The sequence below is a fragment of the Felis catus genome, chromosome A1, assembly GCF_018350175.1.
Source record: "Felis catus isolate Fca126 chromosome A1, F.catus_Fca126_mat1.0, whole genome shotgun sequence".
NCBI lineage: Eukaryota > Metazoa > Chordata > Mammalia > Carnivora > Felidae > Felis > Felis catus.
Window position 1 is genome coordinate 174,111,045 of NC_058368.1, and position 22,364 is coordinate 174,133,408.

General features: G+C 49.3%; 1 protein-coding gene across 1 annotated transcript in view; it reads right to left on the reverse strand.

Annotated features, from left to right (window-relative positions):
• The window catches only part of CPLX2 (complexin 2), an 84,171-nt gene that overhangs the window by 51,896 nt on the left and 9,911 nt on the right, over positions 1–22,364 (reverse strand). Inside the window, exon 2 of the mRNA XM_006927899.5 lies at positions 20,513–20,593. The gene's annotated coding sequence lies outside the window, so the exon portion shown is untranslated. The remainder of the gene's footprint in view (positions 1–20,512; positions 20,594–22,364) is intronic.

Consider the following 22,364-nt stretch of genomic DNA (forward strand, 5'->3'; position numbering starts at 1 on the left):
AGCTGCTTGGCCTCGGGGCTGAGAGGTGAGCAGGGTGAACTTGCCCTCGGCCTGCAGGGGTGAGGACTGGGCTGGGGACTCATCTCCCAGGTTACTGCTGCAGATGCCGCTTTTAAAAATAGCTTCCTGCTGCTTCCAGGAAAGCTCTGGGGAATAAGGACTCCAGAGATTGGATTTTGCTTGTTCCTTGCTTGCCCATGGAGCTGTGTGCAAGGGTCTCCCCAGGAGACCACCAGCGCCGCCCAGACTCCCTGGTGGTGCCATGTAACCCGCAGCAAGGAGGAAGACACCTAAGGTGGTTGCATGGTTGAGGCGGGTCTGGGGTAGGGGGATTGCTTCCCGGCGGAACCTTCCGCTCCCAGAGGAGAGCTGCTGGCTCAGCCATCCTGGGTGGGGGCATCATGCACCTCCTGGAGGCAGCATGACCTATTAGTGGTTTATACGTGGGCTGTGCCACTCCCTGGCTGTATAACCTGGGACAAGTTGCTTTATGTCTCTGAGCATCATTGTTTTCAATTGAAAAATGGGGCTAATCACCTCTTTCTTTCTCGTGAGTTGTGAAAATTAAGCCACAGAAGGTAGGTGCAGACGTCTCTCTCCTGTTTGGCTGTGGGTCTCCCCCACCCCCCTGCCCCCTAAATAAGGAGGGCCCTGGCTCACGTGGGCATCCCCAGGCCTGCTCTCCCTTATTGTCCTTCTTTCCTGGCCTCCTCTGCCCATAGTGCCTCTCTCCTGGATAACCAGGAATCGTGTATTTCTGTATTGGAAACCCCAGAGAGTATAGTACAGGATGCAGCTGTGTGTGTGTGCACACGTGTGTGTGCGTGTGCACGCATGGTGGTGGTGGTGGTGGGGTCATAGGGGCCACCAGGCAGTGACATGGTACTACCTCAGCACCTTTGATGGTGCAGAAATGAGGCTTCAGAACAGCTCTGGGATGGGGAAGCTGGCGGCGGGTGGCGCCCAGGGCTGACAAGCGCATTGCCGGCTGAACCTTCCATCTGTGAAGCCTGTGGCCACAGGCCCTGGGCTAAGTCGGTGTGAGTTCTGGGCAGTCACGGCCAGGATGTTAAGGATCTGGGCCTCCTCCTTGGCTCTGAGACTTTCTGACTGTGTGCCTTTGGGCACAGGATACAGCCTCTTGTTGCTTCCACTCTAGAGTGGGACCTCTGTCATCATGTCTCAGGGGACTGGTGCGGGGGTGAAAGATGCTTCTGTCAGCCTGTGTACAGCCAGAAGGCATTATCCCCACCCAGATTAAGACCTGGAAGTAGTCTGGTCTCTCCAAAAGCTCCAGCAGAGTTCAGGGGGCAGGTAGGACTCCGGGCCCACCCAATCCTCTCTGTCCTCTGGCAAACACCGACAGAGGGACTGGAAGGTCTGATCTGGCTCCAGCCAACTGTCCTGGCCAAAGGGCACCCTCCTAGAAGGAGTTGATGCCTCTTGCCGGAGGGTGAGCTTCTGAGCATCATGGGGAGGGGCCCTGGTGTGGGCAGGTGGACCTGGCCCAGTGCCCTCTCCAGTATTTACTTGCTGGCTGGCTTCAGACCTTCACCAGCCTCTCTGGGCTTCAGGTCCCTGACTTGGAGTGGTAATCCCTCCCTTGCAGGGCTGTTGTAAAAATCAAATGAGAGAAGCCTAAGGCCACCCTTGGAAAGATCCGTGGGAAGCACACTTTCTACCTCCTGATGTTGGTGTCTGCATCTGCCTTTGCTGCCCTTTGCCCGACCTGGTGAGGCGAGGCCAGTTCCCAAGATCATCTGTGGATGTGGGCCAGTCCCAGGGCAGGGAGATGATGCAGTGTGAGGGGCCCAACCAGGTGTGCGTGGGTGCATCTTGTCTGGGTGGCTGGTTTCTTTCCCTAGACCTCACTGTCTCCACCTGTCAGATGGGGGAGGCATCCCCATGGCTGTGAATCACAGTGTCTCTAGGAACAGAAGATGCCTCACACCTGCGGGTTTTCAGGGCTGCTTCACTTAGGGATGGGAGCCTTGAAACATGCATGGGACAGAAATCATCTGAGTGTGCAGAGGCAGGCGTGAATGCCTGAGGAGAGGCATTTAGAAAAAGTAGGAGCTACAGGGTTATCTAGGTCACTGCGACTCAGAGAGGGACAGGGCTTACCCAAAGAAGACAGTGACTTGTTCACGCAGCAAGATTGTGACTGAGCCAGAGCTACAACCCACGGTTCAGGAATCTCTTGGATGGAAGAGGCTGAAATCATTTGGTCTAACCTCCCTGCTAAGAGTCTGTGCTTATACACCTGCTGGGACAAGAAGCTTACCATATTTTGTGGCAGCTTATTAATTTGTAACAGCTCTGGTCCTTGGACATTCCCCACTCACATTGAACTGAAAACCTACTCCCAAGCACTCCAACCTAGGCCCTCAGGATCAGTATGCATCGCTTCTAAAGGTAGATATTCACCAACAGAGATCACACACCCCGAATCATCTGCTGTCAGGACAGCAGCTCCCTGTTCTAACAGAACAGATTCTGGACCCTCGCCCTCTTGGTTGGTGAAGGCACCACCATACCTTCTCAGGACTCAGACTCAGATTTCCAAAGAATAAATCATGAAAACACCAGAGGCTGCCTCAATGAGAATGTTCAATAACTGTAATAGCAATTAGGAATTTTTATTAGTGAAGACAAAATTGACTCAGAGGTAAAAGGGAAATTTTAAAGGCCTTTTCAATTTGTGATTTTCATGGGAGGCAGTTAATCTAAAAGCAAATAAAAGCATCTGAGTGCCAGAAAAAAAAATATGCAGTGAAATGTATTTTTTTGGAGAGTAAGTCTGACTCTACTTAATTATCAGAGAATTATTCCTAAAATAGATTCTACTGACCGTGAATCCCTCGGGGGCAGAGTCTGGGTCTTTCTATCACTCACAGCAGCCAGAGCTGGCTAGGACACACAGGAGGTGAATGAGTACACAAACGAACAGGTTCAGTTTGTTGTTATTTTGAATGCACAAAAGGTCAAGTGCCTCTCCCTGCTCATTCACCTCTGGAGTCTTAGAGGTGTGGTAAGCGGTCCTGGGTTTAAGACCATGGTATGGATGTTAAACACTGGAAGGAATGGCAGCCATTCTAGACAGCCCCAGGCTACTGTGGGAAGGAGATGGAAAGGATAGCTGGTGGTTTTGCATTCCAAGCATCCATCTTGCTTTTTTTTAATAACGGCACCCAGTTTCCTTTGGGAGAACTGCTCCTCCCCCAGTCTCCTTCCACGTGGTTTAGGCTTGTGTACTGAGCTCCCAGCCTGGGGATCCAAGAGGGCACATGACTAGGGTTTTACCAATCAGTGCAGTCCTCTGGACATACGATTGGCTCAGGAATGCGCATGTGACCCAAGAAAGGCCAATGAGACTCAGTTCTGGAATTTCTGCTGGAGCTGTGGGAAAGCCTCCTTTTGTGGCAGGTTGCTAAGCTAGCGGGCTCTAAGTCTGGAGCTTCAGGAGCCACTGTCAGAAAAGAACTTGCCTGAACACGAAACCAACACAGGAAAGCAAAGCAAAGACGTGGAGAGAAACTGAGGTTTGCTCTCCTCATTTGAGCTGTGGGGGAAACCAATCATCCTTGAACCTTTCATCACTATGCCAAGAAATTGTCCCTCTTGCTAAAGACGCTTAGAGTTGAGTTTCTTTCACTTGCAACTGACAGTGTGTTGACAGGTAGGAGAGTACAAGAGGCAAAGTTCTTCAGTATTGAGGGAGAGAGCTGATAGGAAGCTCTCCCTCTCCATGTTTCCCTGGGAACCTGGGTGGGGCTGCTTATCAGGGCATTCTGTCTTCCCACCCACACAGAGTAGAGGGGCAGGTAGGGCCCAAAAAGCATGTGGAGATTCCTTCCTCTCTCTCATCCACACACCCTATCAGCCACCAAATTCAATCCATTCACCCTCCTTAAAATGCGATCACAGGGTCCTGTCTTTCCACCTGTCCCACTATCTGAAATGGCTTTTTCTCACCACCTTCAGCATAAAAGTGCATCTTCTGGGAAACCTCCTCATGCTTCTCTCCCCACTCAGTCAGTCCTGCCCTCCCCTGCATTCCCACAGCACCCTCCACATCCCTCCATCACAGTCTCCCAGTGGTCCTAGCCTGTGTCTTTGTGTCCATTTCTACCCTCGGCACCGGGAGCTCCTTGAGGGCAGAGCCAGGTCCCATTCATTGTGAGTCCTTGGCACTTAGCCGGTGCCTAGCACAAGGTGCCTCACAGACCTCTGATTCACTTCATTGTGTCCAGGGAGTTGCTTAATGCTCCATCTCACTTGCCGAGTTGTTTTTTTTTTTTTAATTTTTGGTACTTATTCAGTTAAAACCACTTCCAGGGGAAATGGGGACCACAGAGTCAATTATTCAACCTCTGCCGTGTCCAGAGGAGCAACTGTGGCAAGTCTAGGAGGTCACCTTCTCTAGTTGCTGGGAGCTGAGATTTCCATACCACCCTCATTAGGCTGCCTTGAGGAAATGAGTTTCCGGGAGGGCCGTGGGAATCTCCAAGGCATCCTGGTCCCAATGCCAACAAAACCAGATGTGGAAGCAGATGGTGATGACCAGGAGCACATCCCTGCTGGAGAGAGGAGAGCCTCATCCAACCCTTGGCTCTTGTCTTAGAATTACTGGACCAGGAGAGGACAGTCCCTTTAATTAATAACAGAGGGAGAACACGGCAATGTTTTCCTTATCCCTAGCCCAGGAGATCCCCAAAGACATAAGCAATCAAATCTCTCATCCTGGCTTCTGCCAGCTTGGAGTCTTTTTAACAAGGAGAGGGGAGAAGAGAGGGAGAAGGTGCCATCCCTACAACCTGTGCTGGGTGCCTGAACCCCATCATCTCTCCTTACCCTTCATGATCACTCAAGGAACAAGGTGCTGTCCCCATTCCCCAGGTGAGGGACTGGAGGTTCTGAGAGGTGAGATCATTAGTGAAATTCACACAGCTGGTAAGTGGTGAGCAAAACTTCAAATCTGGTCTACATGACCACCTCACCTTCATTCCAGCTAGGCCAGAGAGGTGAAAGGAGTGTGCTTTTGGTGCTCTTGGCAAGCCTGCTGGAATCCTGGTCCTCCACTTTCTGGCCCAGTGGATTATGTAACCCACAAAGCCTCTCTGATGCTCAGTTTCCTCATATGCTCAATGGGAATGACAGTCCCACCTCTCATGGCCCTTGTGTGAGAACAAAGTGGGAGAATATATCTACTGCATCTGGCTCATAGTAAAGGTACAGTGAAGGTGCTGGCTCTGATGGCTTTTTCCTTGTCCTTCTCTGGACTTTCGGATCCCATGGATGACCTATCAGAGCTATCATGTTATTAAGTTCTAAGTCAGTTGAAACAGAAGAGGTCAGATCTCAGCCTTCAGATCCTCCTGATCCTGTGACCTCAAGCAAGTCCATTCACCTTTCTGGGTCGCAGTTTTCTTCTCTGTGAAATGAGAGTGCTGGGCAGGATCACTGTTCCCCAACCTGGGGTCTTCCAAAGACAGTAATGAATGGGGATAGGGAGAGAGGGCATTTTCGAGTAGCAAGGTGGGCCTGGCTAACAGTGTTGTCATATTCCTTAGCCTTGGGTTGGAGTGATATCACCTCATGGCTTACCTCTTGCTGATCAAAGCTCTGACTGGCAGTTAAGTGTCTTTGATTAATAAAAAATGGAGGAAATGAATTAATCATGACTTAAATGCAGTGTGTTTGGGAAACAGAATCTTTAAAAACTCAAATCCATTGGGGCCAGGAGGGGGGAAAAAAAAGGTGTCCTTGATGGAGAGAGGTTGGAGATCCCTGTGGTGGATGTCCATGGAGCCCTCCAATTGTGGACAGAAGACCTGTGTGGCCAGGGGTCTGTGGGTGCCACCACTAGGGATAGGAGGCTCGGTCCCTTTAAGGCTCTTCTCCTGCAACCAAGCCCCAGGCCTCTGCGGGGGAGGACATGCATTATTGAAAGCGCATTTCAATACCTATTCACTCTCCTCCTCCTCCTGTGGGTGGCAATCACAGTTTACATAATCTGTCTCTCTGTCCTCCCAGGCAGCTGCTCCCTTCTGGCTGAGTGTTTTGAGGAGGGGGAGGGTGGGGAGAAAGGAGAGACATTAACTGTGTGCTGCCACCTCAAGTAGTGGCCCCGTTGCCTTGGAATGAAGGAATGAGATCAGACTTTGGCATTGCACAGCCTTGGGTTCAAGTGTCACTTACATGATGTGTGACCTTGGGTATACAGTTTTGCCCCCTCCCTAGTGATCTTGATCCGTTCCCATGGCCTCTATTATAGTCTCCGTGCTAATAGCTCCCAAACCTCGGTTCCAGCCCAGACCTCTCTCCTCAACTCCAGGCCCACCTGTCAGCCGCTTGAGGGATAGCCGTGTTTGTGTGTTCACAGGAAGCCTAGGCTTGGTATGTCCCAAACTGTTCTTACCAATTTTCTCCCACACCATTCATCCACCCATCCATCTATTATCTATCCATCCATCCATCTACCCATTCATTCATTCATTCATTCATTCACCCATCTAGCCATCCAATCATCCATCCATTCAACCATCCATCCATCCATCCATCCACCCATTCATTCATTCATTCATTCACCCATCTAGCCATCTAATCATCCATCCATCCATCCATCCATCCATCCATCCACCAATCCACCATTTCCTAGGTGTCTAGCATTTGTCAGCATTGTGGGTACAACAACATGCAAGACAGGCACTGTATCTGACCTCCCAATACTCTCTTGTGAAGGAGACACATGAGTAAATGGAAAATGAGAATAAATGCGATGAGTATGATGATAAGGGAAGTATAAGTTGCTGCAGGAGAACAGAAGGGGGTACTCAACACAGCCTTGGGGGATCAGAGACTTTTTGGAGAAGACAGATTGTTTTGGATCTGAGAGATAAGAAAGAGTAAACCTTCTTTCCCTGTGTGTTCCTTGTCTTCATTACCCAAGGTGATTGACACCCCCCCCCATTCCTTCTTGTAACAGTGTAACAGCACCTCTTTGGGAGTACCTACCCCTTTCCTACTCATGGCCCTAATGGATTGGGTGGGAGGGCCATGTTATTACCAGCTCCAGGGTGGGTGTGTGACCCAGGCCTGGCTATGGGGACGGATTAGGGCTCTGTCCACTGAAATTCAACCCCAGAACTTTGCTGGCACCATTGGGGTTGCAGTATCCTATTTCTACTAGACTCGCTCAACTTGTGGACAAGTAGATGCTGTGTTTCTCCTCTGAGCGAGAGAGTCTGCCTGAGAGCAGAATCGAGAGACATAGAGTCATTTAAACCCCTGGATCCAGGTGTGCCTGATGCCAGCAATGTCAGGCTTTTCTTTTTATTTGAAGTCGTTTTGTGTTAGGTTTCTGTCACTTGCAGTTGAAAGAGCCCTCATTAAGAGTAAAGAGTCTCATTAACAGTAGGAAAGCATTTTCACATCCTTTGTCTTATTTGATTTTCACAACAGCCCTAGAGGACTGTTTACAGATGGTGGAAGGAAAGCTCAGAGAGTTGGGTCTGTGGGATGCATGCAGGTCTGTAAGACACCAAAGTCCATGTTTTATTAAGGGTACTTTGGAGATTAAACAAGAAGGATGTTGGAGAGTAGGATTTAGCTTTGAGTGGAGAGGGCACTTGAAGAACTCATCCACAGGAGAGGACCTTCCTCTGCACAGTCAGCCCACATTCCATTGCATGACCATGTTTCAACATCTGACTGAAGAGTCACCTCCTCCATGAAGCCCTCAGAAAACCCCCTCCTTGATACTCTTGAGCCCCCATCGTCTCTTTTATAGCTTCAGTCACTTTCAGCCTCTCCATTTCACTTCTTTCCGTGTATGACTCATCTTCTTTTCAGGGAGGTCTATGCTTGACTCATCTTTGATTAGACCCAAGCTCCTTGCCCCATGCCTGGCACCCAGTAGGGGTTCAATGCATTTTTTTTAAAGTAAGTATTTGAAGTAAATTAACGTCCAGATAAGAAGTGCATTTAGGATGTGAATCAGAGTGATAGGGAGACAGAGGGAGGAAAATTGAGATGAGACACAGAGACAGAGAGAGATGCACAGAGAAAGAGAATGAGTCAGTGAGAAGGTGAAAGACAGGGATAGGGGAGGCCTGAGAAGGAGAGCCAGAGAGAAAATTCTGGGGGTGGAGATCTGGGGAAGTCTGCCAGCCTTGACTAGGGTTCAGATGACCTTACTCCTGGTGTTTTTTGTTTGTTTTTAAATGTTTATTTATTTTTGAGAGAGAGAGAGAGAGAGAGAGAGCACAAGGTGGGGAGGGGCAGAGAGAGAGGGAGGCACCGAATCTGAAGCAGGCTATAGACTCTGAGCTATCAGCACAGAGCCCCATGCGGGGCTTGAACCCACGAACTGTGAGATCATGACCTGCGCCAAAGTTAGATGCTTAACTGACTGAGCCACCCAGGCGCCCCTGGTTTTTTTTTTGTTTTGTTTTGTTTTTTAAGGAGAGAAGAGCTCTGTCCTCTCTTTTTCTATGTATGTGTGTATGTATGTATGTATTAGAGAGGGAGAGAGACAGAATGTGAGTCAAGGAGAGGGGCAGAGGGAGAGAGAGAGAGAGAGAGAGAGAGAGAGAGAGAGAGAGAGAGAGAATCCTAAGCAGGCTTCACACTGAGTGGAGGAGCCTGACACGGGGCTTGATTCCATGACCCCGGGATCATGACCTGAGCCAAAATCAAGAGTTGGATACTCAACCGACTGAGCCACCCAGGCACCCCACTCCTGGTGTTTTGTAAGGGACCCATCTGGAAAGGGCGTGGCTTGGTCAGAACCCAGTCGGGTTGGAGGGACAAACCCTATGGGATGGGTGGGGAGTAGCTGGTGAGCCAAGGAAGAGCTCCTGTGACCCCTCTTGCTGCCTCAGGAGGTGGGAGAGACAAGACAATTGTGAGCGCTGCTGGATCTGAAGGATCTGGCCGGGCTCTGCAGGGAGGGAAAGGAGGGGGCGGGATAGCTGGGGGTCAGCGGCAGCTAGAAGCTTCTCCAGCCACCTCCTGGAACCTCCTCTCCAGTGGTAGCTATGCTGTGACCCTTCCCTCTAGGAGCTGACTTTGGAGCCCAAACCAGAGAAGGACACACCCCTGCCAGCAGCAGGCCTGTAAATTTCTCCACTCTGTTCGGGGACAGGGTGGTCCATTACAGCTTTGGACTTCACCATCCATAGCCCTGAGCACCATCCCAAAGTGATCCTATGTCTTGTATCCATCTGCTTGTTTCTTACCCACCCACCTCCCCACACCCTGCAGGGGAAGCCCCAGAAAGACAGGGACCTTGGGGGTCTCCTAGGGCTTAGCAGGGTGCCCGGGATGCTCACCAAATACCGTGTAGATTAACGAATGGAAGATCAGGCAGGATGGCAGCGTGTGGTGCGTGTGCGGTGGGGGTGGGGATGTTGCTCGGAGGTAGCTTTGACAGAGCACTTTACCAAGCAAGGCTCCCAAAATAAAGGCGTCTGGGCTCTGAGATGAGAGCCCTTGAGAAGAGAAAGGCCCTTCTGGGGCGAACTGTCTGGCTGTTGGCCAGCGTGCAGGCAGCTGCAGGGAGGTCCTGGGGGAGGGGTGCTCTTCCTGCCCCTGCCACACCTGCTCTCTGGCAGTGACGAAACCGCTAGGGGCCTGCTGTCGCTGCATGAGACAAAAGGGTGCTGCCCTGCTACTCAGGGAGGAGAGAGCCAAAGGACAGGGCTGCAGGCAGGACACGGAGCCACACCAGTCCTGGACGTGGCCAGGGAGGGAACGAGCATGTACCAACTAAACCAGGGGCTGCTTTGTGGCAGGCCCCATGCTGGCTCATTGGCTTCTCTCCATAAGGCTCTGAGGAAGGGACTGTTGAAACAGACAAAGAGTCGAAGACCCAGGGAGGTAAAGTGACCGGTTCTGGGCCACGGAGTGAGTGGTAGCAGGTCAGGCAACTCAGGTTGGCCCCAGTCCTCCCTTCACATCACTGGGCATCCAACACAATAATGGGGTTGGGGGTCACTAGGCTTCTGATGGCTGTTCACCTCTGCTAGGACTTTTGGGGAGAGGTGGGGAGAGGGGAGGGAAGAGGAAGGAAGAGAGGAAAGGGAGGGAGAATCTCCTCTTGTGAGATAAAATATAAGAGTGCGATAGATGTTCTTGGCGCTGTTTCTTTACCTTTCTTTTTGTTCCTTTCTCTTCTATTCCTTCCCAGGCTTCCTGCTCCTGTCTGAGATTAACGAGGAAACAAACCCAGGGCTGAGGCCCCCCATGCTGGGGCTCTACACTTAGCTCTGACTGTGAGACTTTGTACAAGTAATTTCCCAGTCGCCTCATCTTTGAGGTGTTGAGATGTTGATAACGATGAAAACAATGTTTTAACATTTACTTATTCTTGAGAGAGAGAGGCAAAGAGAGAAAGAGAGGGGGAGACACAGAATCCAAAGCAGGCTCCAGGCTCTGAGCTGTCAGCACAGAGCCCGACGTGGTGGGGCTCAACCTCATGAACCGTGAGATCATGACTTGAGCTGAAGTCAGATGCTTAACCCACTGAGCCACCCAGGTGCCCCTGTTGGTAACAATTTTGACCTCTCAAGGAGGCTGTAAGAATTTAAAGAGGCAGAGGAAGCAGATGAAGCCCTGTGCCTAAGTGAGATGCCATTGGTATTAGCCAGAGGTTCAAGAGAATCTACTTCTACAATCCCAGTCACCCTACTTGGCCGCCTGACATGACTTTCTAAAATAAAATGTACACCTTGTTCCTCAACTTCCAGGGACATGAAAAACCATGTCAGGAAAGGGAATGTCCAAATGGCCAGTAAGCACATGAAAATGTGGTCAACCTCACTAGTCATTAGGGAAGTGCAAATCACCACTGTGCACTCACCAGAATAGCTAAAATGGAAAGGACAGAAAATGTCAATGTAGGGGAGGCCATGGAGCTTCTAGACCTTTCATACAGTACAGTGCAGAGTGTAAATTAGGACCACCATTTTGGAAAAAACATTTGACAGTAGCTGCTGAAGATGAACCCACATCCCCTATAACGTACTGATTCTACTCCTTGGCATACCCCCCACAGAAATGTGTATATATGTTCATCCAAAGACACAAGCAAGAATCTTAATGGAACCATTTTTCACGGGTCCCAAGTTGAACACAACCCAAATGTCCATCAACACTAGAATGGATGAATGCATTTTGGTGTTGTCAAATATGTATTAATATTATAACATAATACACGTAATTCCAAATATAATTATATTTGCAATATAATTTAGCCATGGGAATGAATAACATGAGAGAATGCCACACATAACGAGTGAAAGAAGTCAAATACCAAAGAATGCGTGATTTCATTTGTGCGATGTTCAAAAATAAACCAACTAATCGATGAGGTTAGAAGTTAGAATAGTGGAGAACAGTGGTTCTTTTTCAGGGAGGGGGCGATGAAGAGAGGAGCAAAAGGGGCTTTCTGGCAAGCTGGGAAGTTTGTTTCTTGATCTGGGGGCTGGTTACGTGGGTATGTTTACTTTGTGAAAGTTCATTGAGCTGTAAATGTATGATGTGAGCACTTTTATGAATGTAGGTTATATTTCAGTAACAAACATAGGTTTGTTAGGAATGTAGGATATGTTTTTCTGCAACCTCCCCCCCACCCCCCAACTGCCTATGGCTCTCTCCTAGCCTAGGCCAGGGTCCCAGCTCCCTGGCAGTTCAAGGCCCTCTGCTGCCTGCTCTGGCCTCCCTGTCATCACTTCCTGCCTTAAGCAACAGGACAGTGGGTAGGTCTTCCCACGTGCCAGGCTATTTCTCATCTCTGGGCCTTTGCCCTTGGCCCACCATCCTTTTCTCCCCATTTTGTCTGCCCCCTCATCCTTTCCTGAACACCCCACCTCCAGGTAGGCCAGGTACCCCTTCTCTGATCTCCCATAGTCTCCATCCTGCACTTTATCTCAGCCATCCCCATATGGGTTTAATATTATTATTACATGCCTGCCCACTCACCCAAGATCAGGGCCTGTGACTGATTAGTCTCTCTGTTCCCAGTGTTCAGCATGGGGCCTGGCACGGTAGACAAACTGAATGTTTGCAGAATGAATGAGGGAAAAGACATTCTTTTTTTTTTTTTAATTTTTTTTTTTTAACATTTATTTATTTTTGAGACAGGGAGAGACAGAGCATGAACAGGGGAGGGTCAGAGAGAGGGAGACACAGAATCGGAAGCAGGCTCCAGGCTCTGAGCCGTCAGCACAGAGCCCGACGCGAGGCTAGAACTCATGGACCGCAAGATCATGACCTGAGCCGAAGTCGGCCGCTTAACCGACTGGGCCACCCAGGCGCCCCGGGAAAAGACATTCTTATTTGGGGGTCTTATTTGCCCCTCTATTGCCCCCCTCATTTAATCAGGCTGGACCTCCATCACTGTCCTGTGACAGTTTCTCAGAGATTTCTCTTCTCTGGGATAAATGTCTCTGGTTCTGATCCTATCTCCCATGTAATGGATTTCTGTCTTCATTCTATGAACCAGAAATGGACACATATTCCCCTACCCTGAATGCCTCACCTCCTTCATTCTTACTGCACTTGGTTCCCCAGACAGCTCCTGGGGGTCAAGGCAGTGATTGGTCAGCCAGAGGGGTGAATTGGGCCAGGCACTTTCCTCAAACGCTAGTCCCTAGGGACATAGGATCCTGTCACCACAAACACCATGGGAGTGGTCTGAAAGCGAAGCAGGATGATTTAGGGGTGAGGGTGGGGTGGTGAGCTTCTTGTCACCAGCAGCATGCAAATGGAAACTAGAGGGCTGCAGTCGGGGGTGCCATTGGCTGAGGTTCTGGGCAAGGCTGACAGCAGGGGTCAGGATCCCTGAGTGCACTGGCTTTTGATCGCAGCAGAGAGGCCCTACGAGCAGCTGCAGTCACTCCCAGGTCGTCACGGGGCCAGGTGGCGATTTCACTCTAAATGGTTTGCTCATTGGCATTTGACCTCAATTTTTCCATCAACTTGATTTTCATTTCCTAATGTTTACTGATTGGAAAAATAAGGAGAGGTGGAAAGCTCAAGCTGATGAAATTCTCTCCTCACTCTCGTCCCAATTTTCCAGATGTCTTGAGTTAAACGTGACCTGTGGAGTCCTGCTGCTTCCCATGAACGATGGGCCTTGGCTGCCTCTCCCCACCAGCAGCTGGAGTCTACCTGTTGGACCCTGGGGTTCCTTAGCACTGTCGCCTGCAGCCCAGGGTTTGTGCCTCTTGGAGTGAGACGGGTCATGGGACTAGTTCTGGCCAATGTTCTGTGAAGGGAGCCGACAAAAGGCACTTGTAGGCTGAGGTTTGGAGTGTGTGGGAATTCTCTGCTCGCTCTCCTCCCCTGCCACTGAATGGTGGAGCCAGCCTGGGTCTCCCAGTCACCGCTTGGCAGGAGGCTACCCAGAGACCTGCTGGGCCCACAGCAGACTTTGCATGAGGGAGACGCCCACTTTTGTTGTATTAAGCCACGGAGGTCTCAGGATTAATTTGTCACCACTGTTTAACCTAGCCATCTTGACAACCGCAGTCCCTACAGTTGTGCCCTGTGCCTCGAATGTGTCAGGCACTATGCTGGGCATAGATATCAGATGTGGTGGGCACCCTCACCCTCTGGGAAGCACAGTTAAAGGGCAGCAGATGGAAGCAAAGGAGTTTGTATAATGCAGAGTGTCGTTACTGTGATAGGAGGAAATATTGGGTCTGTGGGAATCCAAACAGAGGGTGGCAAGGCAGAGGGAGGGGCAAGTCACAAAAGGCTTCCTGGAGGAAGTGACTTCTTAGCTGCGTTGAGGTGGATGAAGAGAAGTTAGTCTAGTGGTCACAAACTGGTGGTTTGCATTGTCTGGTCAGCACAGTATTTAAACTTTTTTTTCGGTAGTTAACAATACTTGGAAAGGAGGAGTCTCACAAAAAATCTGGATTTGGGGATTTACTTAAATTGGGGTGCCTGGGTGGCTCAGTTGGCTGAGCATCTGACTCTTGATTTTAGCTCAGGTTATGATCTCATGGTTTGTGGGATTGAGCCCCAAGCAAAAAGCCTGCTTGAGATTCTCTCTCTCTCCACCCCTCCCCTGCTCATGAACAGGTGCATGTGTGCTCTCTCTCTCTCTCTCTCAAAATGAGTAAATAAACATTAAAAAAAATCAGGATATCGATCAACACTGGGGGCGTGAGTCTGTATAGCAACAGTTGGCTGGACCCAGCAGGGGCTGCCCCTGTAGACAGGCATATTCCAGACCACCATAGTTCCTTTCATGTATTTATTTCTGGCCAGCCCTGCAGACAGTGAGTTTGTGGCCCCTGAGTGAGTAATTCTCATTAGACTTCCTCAACCCAGCAGATCCTTTTCAGCTCTGGGGTCAAGGAACAGCCTTATCCAACTTTCTCCCTCCCTCAGCTCATTGGAAGATCCAGGAACCCCTCACTGGAAGTCTGATGGGCTCCTGTCTTGGCTATGGCTGCCTACTGGCCCTAGGTCAGGACAGTGACCTGGCCCTAGCAGTGTGGGAGAAAGGAAGCCCCAGGGATGGCTCCGAAGAGTCAGGCCCGGGGGACCACACCGCCTGGTCCTCCCTTGGCTCCTCATGGTAGACATTTGCTGGTTTGGGTTTCTGGCCAGAATCCATTTCTCCTCCTTTAATAACAGCCCCTTGATTTTCTTTTTGAGAATCACCCCTTCCTCAGTGTTCAAGTCTTGGAGGGAATCTGATCAAGCTCCATGCTCTCTGCTGGCCAAGAGGAGGACACAGGACCCAAGCCATGCCAGCTAGTGCCCCTCCTGGGGCTGTGAATCATGCGTAGAGTGATGCAAGGAGGAACAAACACTGTGGCTGATGTGTCCCACAGGGGAGACCTGAAGAAACTGGCCTTATTCCTGCTACCAGACCCCTGGTCTGCTTTGGTTCCTGTCCTTTCCTGAGCCTGATCTCCAGGCTTCCTTTTGTTTCTGGGTGTTATCTGACAACCTCTCAATAACCCCTGCTTCTGTTTGATTGGGGCAGATTTGGTTTCTGTTGTTCGCTACTAACACCGATGCACATCACCTCTCATAGGCCGGTGTGGACTGTTTGGGTTCACACTGGATTCCCCTGAATGCCAGGCCAAGCTTGCACAGGCTACAGAGTCAGCTACAGAGAAAAGCTTTGGCTTTTCCTTACCCTCAGCTCCTTCCTCCCCTTCTTCTGGAGCTGCTGGGTCATCCTTTGCAGCCCCAGCCTCGCCAGAAACCAGAGGACTGGGATTTCTTCCAGACACACCCTCTGGGGGCAGCCCTGACCATAATGACTGCTGCTGGGCCACTGTCGTGGTCCCTGGACTCCCAGCTCAGTCTGGAGGCTCCAGGTCACCTGCCCAGCAAGCTGGCTCCTTAGGATGGGGCCACCTTTGCCTCCCCAGGACAAGGCTTGACCTGAAGCCAGCGGATGAGTCTGGAGACATCTTGTCTGTGGGCTCAGCATGGGCCCTGGAGCTGCAGGACCCCTTTCCATGCTTCTGCCAGACTGGCGTTTCTCTCAGTCATGATCACCTTTACCTTGTTTCCACGCATGTATTCTCTTGTACTATTACTCACTTTATACTGAACAATAACAACACACTCACTTCTTAACCTTTAATACATGTATTCCTAAAAGGAACATGACATCATTCGCAAAAACAAGAAAGCTCTATCCTATTCTATAAGTGGAAGGTAATGGTAAAAACGAGGATGCGGAAAATACAACATTGGTATTTAATTTCAGCTAGAAGCTGCTAGAAACTACGGCTGGTGCCCACTCTGTGGAAAACATTGCCTCTTCAGCCTGTGCCTGCTCCGAGATCCTGTGGCTAGCTGCCCGTCCGGACTTGACCATGGCTGCCCGCCTGGACTTGGCCAAGGTTGCCCACTCGTACCCACCATACACTGTATTCCTGGCTGACTAGGCTTGGGCGCCTATCTTGTCCCAGTGGACGAGCTTGGTTCTAGGTCCAGCCATCTCAGGGAATTGAGAGAAGGATACAAGAATTAACTCTTTAGAGCCCTTCCTGAGTGACAGACACGGATAGGTATTTTACACAGATTATCTCAGTTTTCCCCACATTTCAGTCATTCCTGTACCCCCTTCATGATTTCTGCCATATCACTACTATTCATTTACTTTGTAGTTTTCTTTAAATTGATTTGCCTTTTAAAAAGCTCTGAATTTTCTTTTAAAAGGAAATGCTATATTATTTCCATAAATCACAGAATTTGGTGTGTCAGTTATATTTTTCTAACATGCACAATTGTGAGCTATTAAAATAATAAATGTTCATCCATCTACTACCTAAAATCATCGTGTACACCATCAATCACCCATGTACAGCCCTTGGGAAATACTGTAGCTCCTTAGTTAATTCTCACCTATTTCTAGAAGGATGGTTTATAGATAAGAATATGGAGGCTCAAAGGGGTCCCTTCCTAAAGTCCCATAGGTGGAAAGGCTTGAGGCTGAGATTTTAATCCAGACAGTCTAACTCCAAATGCCAAGGCTCTTTCAACACTAGTCCTTTCCAAATAGATTTTTTAAAAATCCAATGAATCTGTTAAAAATGAAAATGTGTTTGGAAATCTAATATATGAAACATAAAATTGGAGCTTTTAAAAATTATCCAAATAGGATTGTTGGGTGCAGAGATTCCTTTTTAAAAACTTCTCTTGACCAAATCCATTCTACAATGGCCCTTGAGAACTGTCTCAGAAGCCCAGGACTCTGAGGAATGTTATTTTGACCCACATGGCATCACTGTCTCTTGACTTCATTTAGTCCAATTTTCCCTGTGAGCCAAACTCCTGAGGGGCAACTTCTGGGTCTATGTTATCTTTCCTGGCTGGGCATCTCTCTCTTGGACCTTTGCCATTTTAAAATCTTAAAATTTTCCATCTTACTCTCTTGAAATCTTCCACTGGCATTGTAAGGCTTACTCTGACCTAATTATTCATTCATCAAATGCTGATGTCTAACCTGTACCCAGATTTTTAGATGACACAAGAAGAATAGATGTAGTCCCCTTGATGGGTTCCCAAGCCAGAGTAGGAGACAGACAGACACAGCCAAATGCAGTAAGGATTGGAGCAGTCCCCGTTGGCCTGAGTCTCATTGTTGCCTCTGTTCCTGGCTCCTTTCGGGACCTGGTTGCATCCTGTGATGAGCAGTGCCTGAGATGGGGCCAGTGAAGGGACCCCATTGGTGCCAGAGGTCTTGTCTGATTCCCCATTATGATTCCTGGGTCACCGTTCCCTTCATCAACTGATGCCTGATGTAAGTCTGGACTTTGAATCGTACCTTAATCAGACCCCCAAACCCTTACTCCAATAGAAGGATCAATTTACAATTGTGTCAGCATCTGCAATATGGAGCTCTGACTGGCTCCTGGCCTCAGGCTGCTTTCTCCCTTCATGGCAGCCTATGCCCCCAACCTAGAGATCTTCCACTGAAGTGGGTACCACTAAAGGGCCCTTCTCTGCCATGAAGAGAAGAATCTGTCACTCTAAAGATAAAGTAAGATCCAGTCCATGTTCTGATAAATTTTAAAGATTTCTAAAGGAAATTCAGCTTTGTGGTGCCCCCCACCAAGCCAAGGTTTCTACCTTTTTTTCTCAGTCCTATCTATAGTTCTGGTTATCTCTGAGATACCTCGATCTTTGGAAGGCCCTGAATGTTCCCAGGACATCATCCTTGGGGTCTCCCCTGTGCTGTGGGTCCCAGTCTAAGCTAAGCTTGAGTTCCAGGAAGCTTCTCCCTTGGTAGGTCCTAGAGTTGGGTCCCAGTCTAAGCTAAGCTTGTGTTCCAGGAAGCTTCTCCCTTGGTAGGTCCTAGAGTTGGGTCCATTAGCAAACTCAAAACAACTCAAGTCAATTAAAGCCAAGTCAACTTAGCTCAACTCAACTCAACTCAACTCAACTCAACTCAACCCAATGCATACTTACTGTGTATCTCTTTGACTATACATACTACCCTATGGGTAGGGTAGTTTTGGGAGAGGTAGAATACAACAGCTGCCTATCCATCTTTGCCTATCTGTACTACCCTATGGATAGGCTCTAGTTTTGGGAGAGGTAGAACCCAACAGTTAACAGCACACAATGCTTATTCTCAAGGAGCTTTCTGTTTTCCTAGATTCCAGACTCTGACTTTTCTTTGAGCTGAGGGAACTCCTTGTACAAGGAGCTGGAGAAAAAGCTTCATTTTCTGGCCTGGAGACATCCCAACCAACAGTGTAATTCTTGGGGTCTGCTCTTCAAGACTTCTCAAACTACCCTTCTGGGGTTGTTTGATTTTAAGATTTCAGATTGCAGAGTCAGTTGGTCCCTTACTCTTTAGGATATGGTTCATATGGGTCCTGAGTCTTGCATTTATTCACAAACTTGCACTGAGCCCTTACTATGTGCTGGACACTTTATAGACATTATCTCATTTAATTTTTATAGCAATCCGTGTGGATGCAGGGCCAGTATGTGGTCAGTTGGAATTTAACCCAGCCCTAATTCCAAAGCCCATACGCTTCCCATGTTATTCCATGGTCTCTTAGAACAACTGGATAAAATCCATAATAAAGAAGAGAGATCACCGAATGTTTAAACGAACATATTCCATATGGAAGGAAGGAGTGGATTAATGAATATTTTATGTAAAGCAAAATCTCATCTGACCAGTTTATTAGAATTCTTTGAGAAGAAAACTATATAGGGAGATAAAGGGTGACTTTCACAAAAAGCCTTTGTCAAGTTTCTATCCTAAAGCCTATTAATAAAATTGATTCATTATAGAATTGGGCAGAGGTGGGTGGTGAGTGGGAGGGAGTCTATTTTTGCATGGATAGAGAACTGGCTTAGAGACAAGAAAGAGAGGGTGGGGATAAATGGGTGCTTTTTCAAATGGAGAACTAGGGTTCCCCAGGAATTGGTGCTGAGTTTGGTCTTATATAATACCCAATGCACATGTATTGAGTGCCTAGTGTGTGCAGTTCCTGCAGTAAGTATTGGGGATAACCCCCAAACCAGACTTAGTTCCCCTCCTGGAGGAGCTCAAGGAAAGAGGTGCTCAGTGACATCTCCAAGGTTTCAGAAGACAGGAAGCTCCTGAGGGGCTGAAATGCCAAGACATTGGAGATAAAGCTGAAGAAGGTGGCTGGGAAAGGGGAAAGAGCCCCAGGCAGCAATTAGAAGTTTCGAGCTCTCGGACCAGCTCTGTCACTGACTCGCTGTGTGACCCTGGGCAAGGCCCTTCCCTCTCTGGGTCTCAGTTTTCTCTCCTATCTGTACAAGGAAGGAATTGGACTAGATGCTCTGTAAGGGTGTGGTGTTCTGGATGGAGGACAATGACTTGAAATAGAACTTGGTTATGAGAAAGTCTCTCTTTCCTGTGGCCAACATGTCTCCTTCTGTCCCTGCACTGAGATGGGGGACCACTCTCTCTCTCTGTCTCTCTCATTTGTGAACAGTGAGGACGAGGCAGAGAGCCATGAGGTCTGTGATGCTGGGGCTCAGAGCCCAGCCTGGAATCCCTCAGTGGCATTCATTGCGAGTGACTCAGCATCATAAATAGCTCCCATCTGGATGAGCAACGATATCTATAGCGATCGAGCGATCTCTATATCCACACACACTCTCTCTGTGCAAATATGTGGCTCACTGTATGCTAAATACGAGGTGGCCTGGAGACGTTCCTCCTCTTAAAAGACTATTTGGTATGAAACTCAAGACTGTTTATTTAAAGAAACAAGTTTACAACTATGCACATTGGATTACTGGTAGTGGGTGGTGGGGAAGAGGCGATGTGGATGAAGGGCTGCTGGGTGTGATCCGCGCTTGGGGGCCACCCGACAGAGAGGCTGAGGCCAACCACTCCACCTTTATCCTTCTGTCTGCAGCAGGAGGGGTAGTGGACACCACACATGAGATGCTTGAAATCCTGGGGTGGGGGTGTAGGGATTGGTATAGTGTTGAGCTCATCAAAGCAGAAAGCCACAGTTAGCAGAAAAAAACATAGGAACTGGGGTAACGGGAGAGCCAGATTCCAGCCTGCTCTGCCCTGCCCTTGATCTTGGTCAGTTCATTAATTCACTCATTCATTCATCAAGCATGTAGCAAGCACAGACAATATGCACAGGCCATATGGGGATAACAGACAAGAAAATGTAGGTTGGAATTCAGGCTTAGCCACCTGCCAGCTGTGAGTGCTTTCCCCTCTCTGTGCGTCTGTCTCCTTATCTGTAAATTGGGGATAATACCCCCTAAGGTTTTTTTGGGGGGAGCATCATGGAAGGAGATACTGCACAAGAAAGTGTTTCTCTGTTGTAAACGACTCTGAAAATGCAAGCTAGCACCATTCCACCATATTGCCCAGTTGATTCAGCTCCCTTCTAATTAGGAGTGGTCTTGGTGATCACAGAGGGGAAATGTCATCATGACCCCCTTCACTGGGGCCCCAGGAGTGGGGAGGCCTGAACACCATCCATGGAATGACCCTGGACAGTACTCTTACCTTTGCTTCTTGGCTGAGCTGAGATGTAGGGGCCTTCAGTCAATGAGCAAAGCAGGTAGCATGCCAGAGATACACAGATCCCTGGAAGAGAAGAGAGGGTGTTGAGGGGTAAAGGGAGAGGACTTTTGGGGTGGTTGGCTTTCTGAATGGGCACTGAACCCCAGGCCCCACTAAAGACATACTCTTGCTTCTCCTGAGGCCACTACTGATCCCCTGGGTTTCATCAAGGGGCTGGGCAAGATGGGACTCTACCTGGCATCAGACCCAACCCCGGGCCCCACCTCACCTACTCCCCTGACACCAGTTGCCCATCTCGGTCACTGGTTCAGGCAACTCTTGTATGGTACCACTGACCACACTGCTTTCTGGCTTAAATGTGATCTCTGACTATGTCAATGGATGGGATTTACTGTCAGTCATACTTGGGTTTGAATTCTGGCTTTGGGAAAATCCATTACGTCTCCCCAAGCCTCAGTTTCCTTATGTATAAAATGGGGCTACTAACTGCACCAACCCCCTACATTAAATGCCGTATAAATGCTGGTTGTAATTACTGTTGTCAGTGTTGACTAAAAATATCTGGGAAGATACCTATTACATTGCAGACCCTCAAATTTTAGTTACCTGCCTCTGCTTTCTCCTAGGAGGTACCAAGCATTCAAGGGTGCATTCCATGACTGTATCCCGAGCCTTGCACAAGTCCTGACAGAAAGTGGGCACCCATTAGACATTTGTTGACTGAGCGGTGCTCAGCAAGTTTGCTAGGTCTGCTCTCACAAAGCTAGGGCTAGTGAAGTTGATGTTCTCCCATTTTACAGACGAGAACACAGGCACACAGAGGGGAGGCCATTCTGCTCCACCTCCGACCGGGGGAGCCTGTGGAGCCAGATCAGAACCCTCAGTCCCCACTCTGCCCCCTGCTGCAGTCAGGGCCTCTCCTGGCCGGGCACCAAAGCCTCGGCAACTTCAGGGGCCTGTGTACAACCTGGTGCCACCTCCTCGACTGTTTTCCCTTCCTCCCGTAACCACAGTCCTGCTGTGACTCAAGAAAGGGGAGATTCTTGTGTCGTTTCCAGAGGTGGGGACTGAGGATTTGCCCTGGATGATAGACACAGTATAGGTAAAGCAGGGGCTCCAACAATCAGCCCACTCAAGCCCCTTTCTGTGACCGGTCGTCTTCTGGGACCACCCTGGGACCACAGTACCTAACCCTTTGGCCTCCACTGCTCCAAGGCATTGCTGCCTCCCGACACAATGTCCTCCACCCCCAATCCCACCTCTAGACTAGGAGCTCAGCGAGGCAGGGCCCCGCTGATTCCCCAGGGCCTGGCACTTAGCGGGACTTGACAAATATCTGGTGGGTGAGTGAATGAATGAGTAAATAGTGGCTGAATGGCTGTGTCAGGCCATGTTCTAAAAGCTGGGGACACCGCAGGGAAAAGGACAAGCATGCTCTGGCTCTCAGAGCTGAATTTAAAACGAGCAACTGGATTGGAAACAGGGCAGATGTTACTGTTTTCTGACTGGCTAGGTGGGGAAGTGGGCCCCCTGACTGCCCACGGAGCATCTTAGAGCAAAGAGTGACCTCCCTGGCCTCAGGCAGGGCCACAGGCACGCCAGGTGGGGAGGGCGACCTTTAAGAAGGCCAGGAGAGAATGGTGGCACAATTACGTATTGAATGTCTACCTACTGCTAAGTTGCAAACAGCTGGCACATTTCCTGGCCCAGAGTAGATACTCTTTTGTGCAGTGAATGAACCCGTTTGTTCAATGCCTGGGCAGAGAGTATGTCAGGATGACTCAGGTCTAGGGGCTGGTGGGAATCAAGGGTGCTGATGATCAGAATGATGATG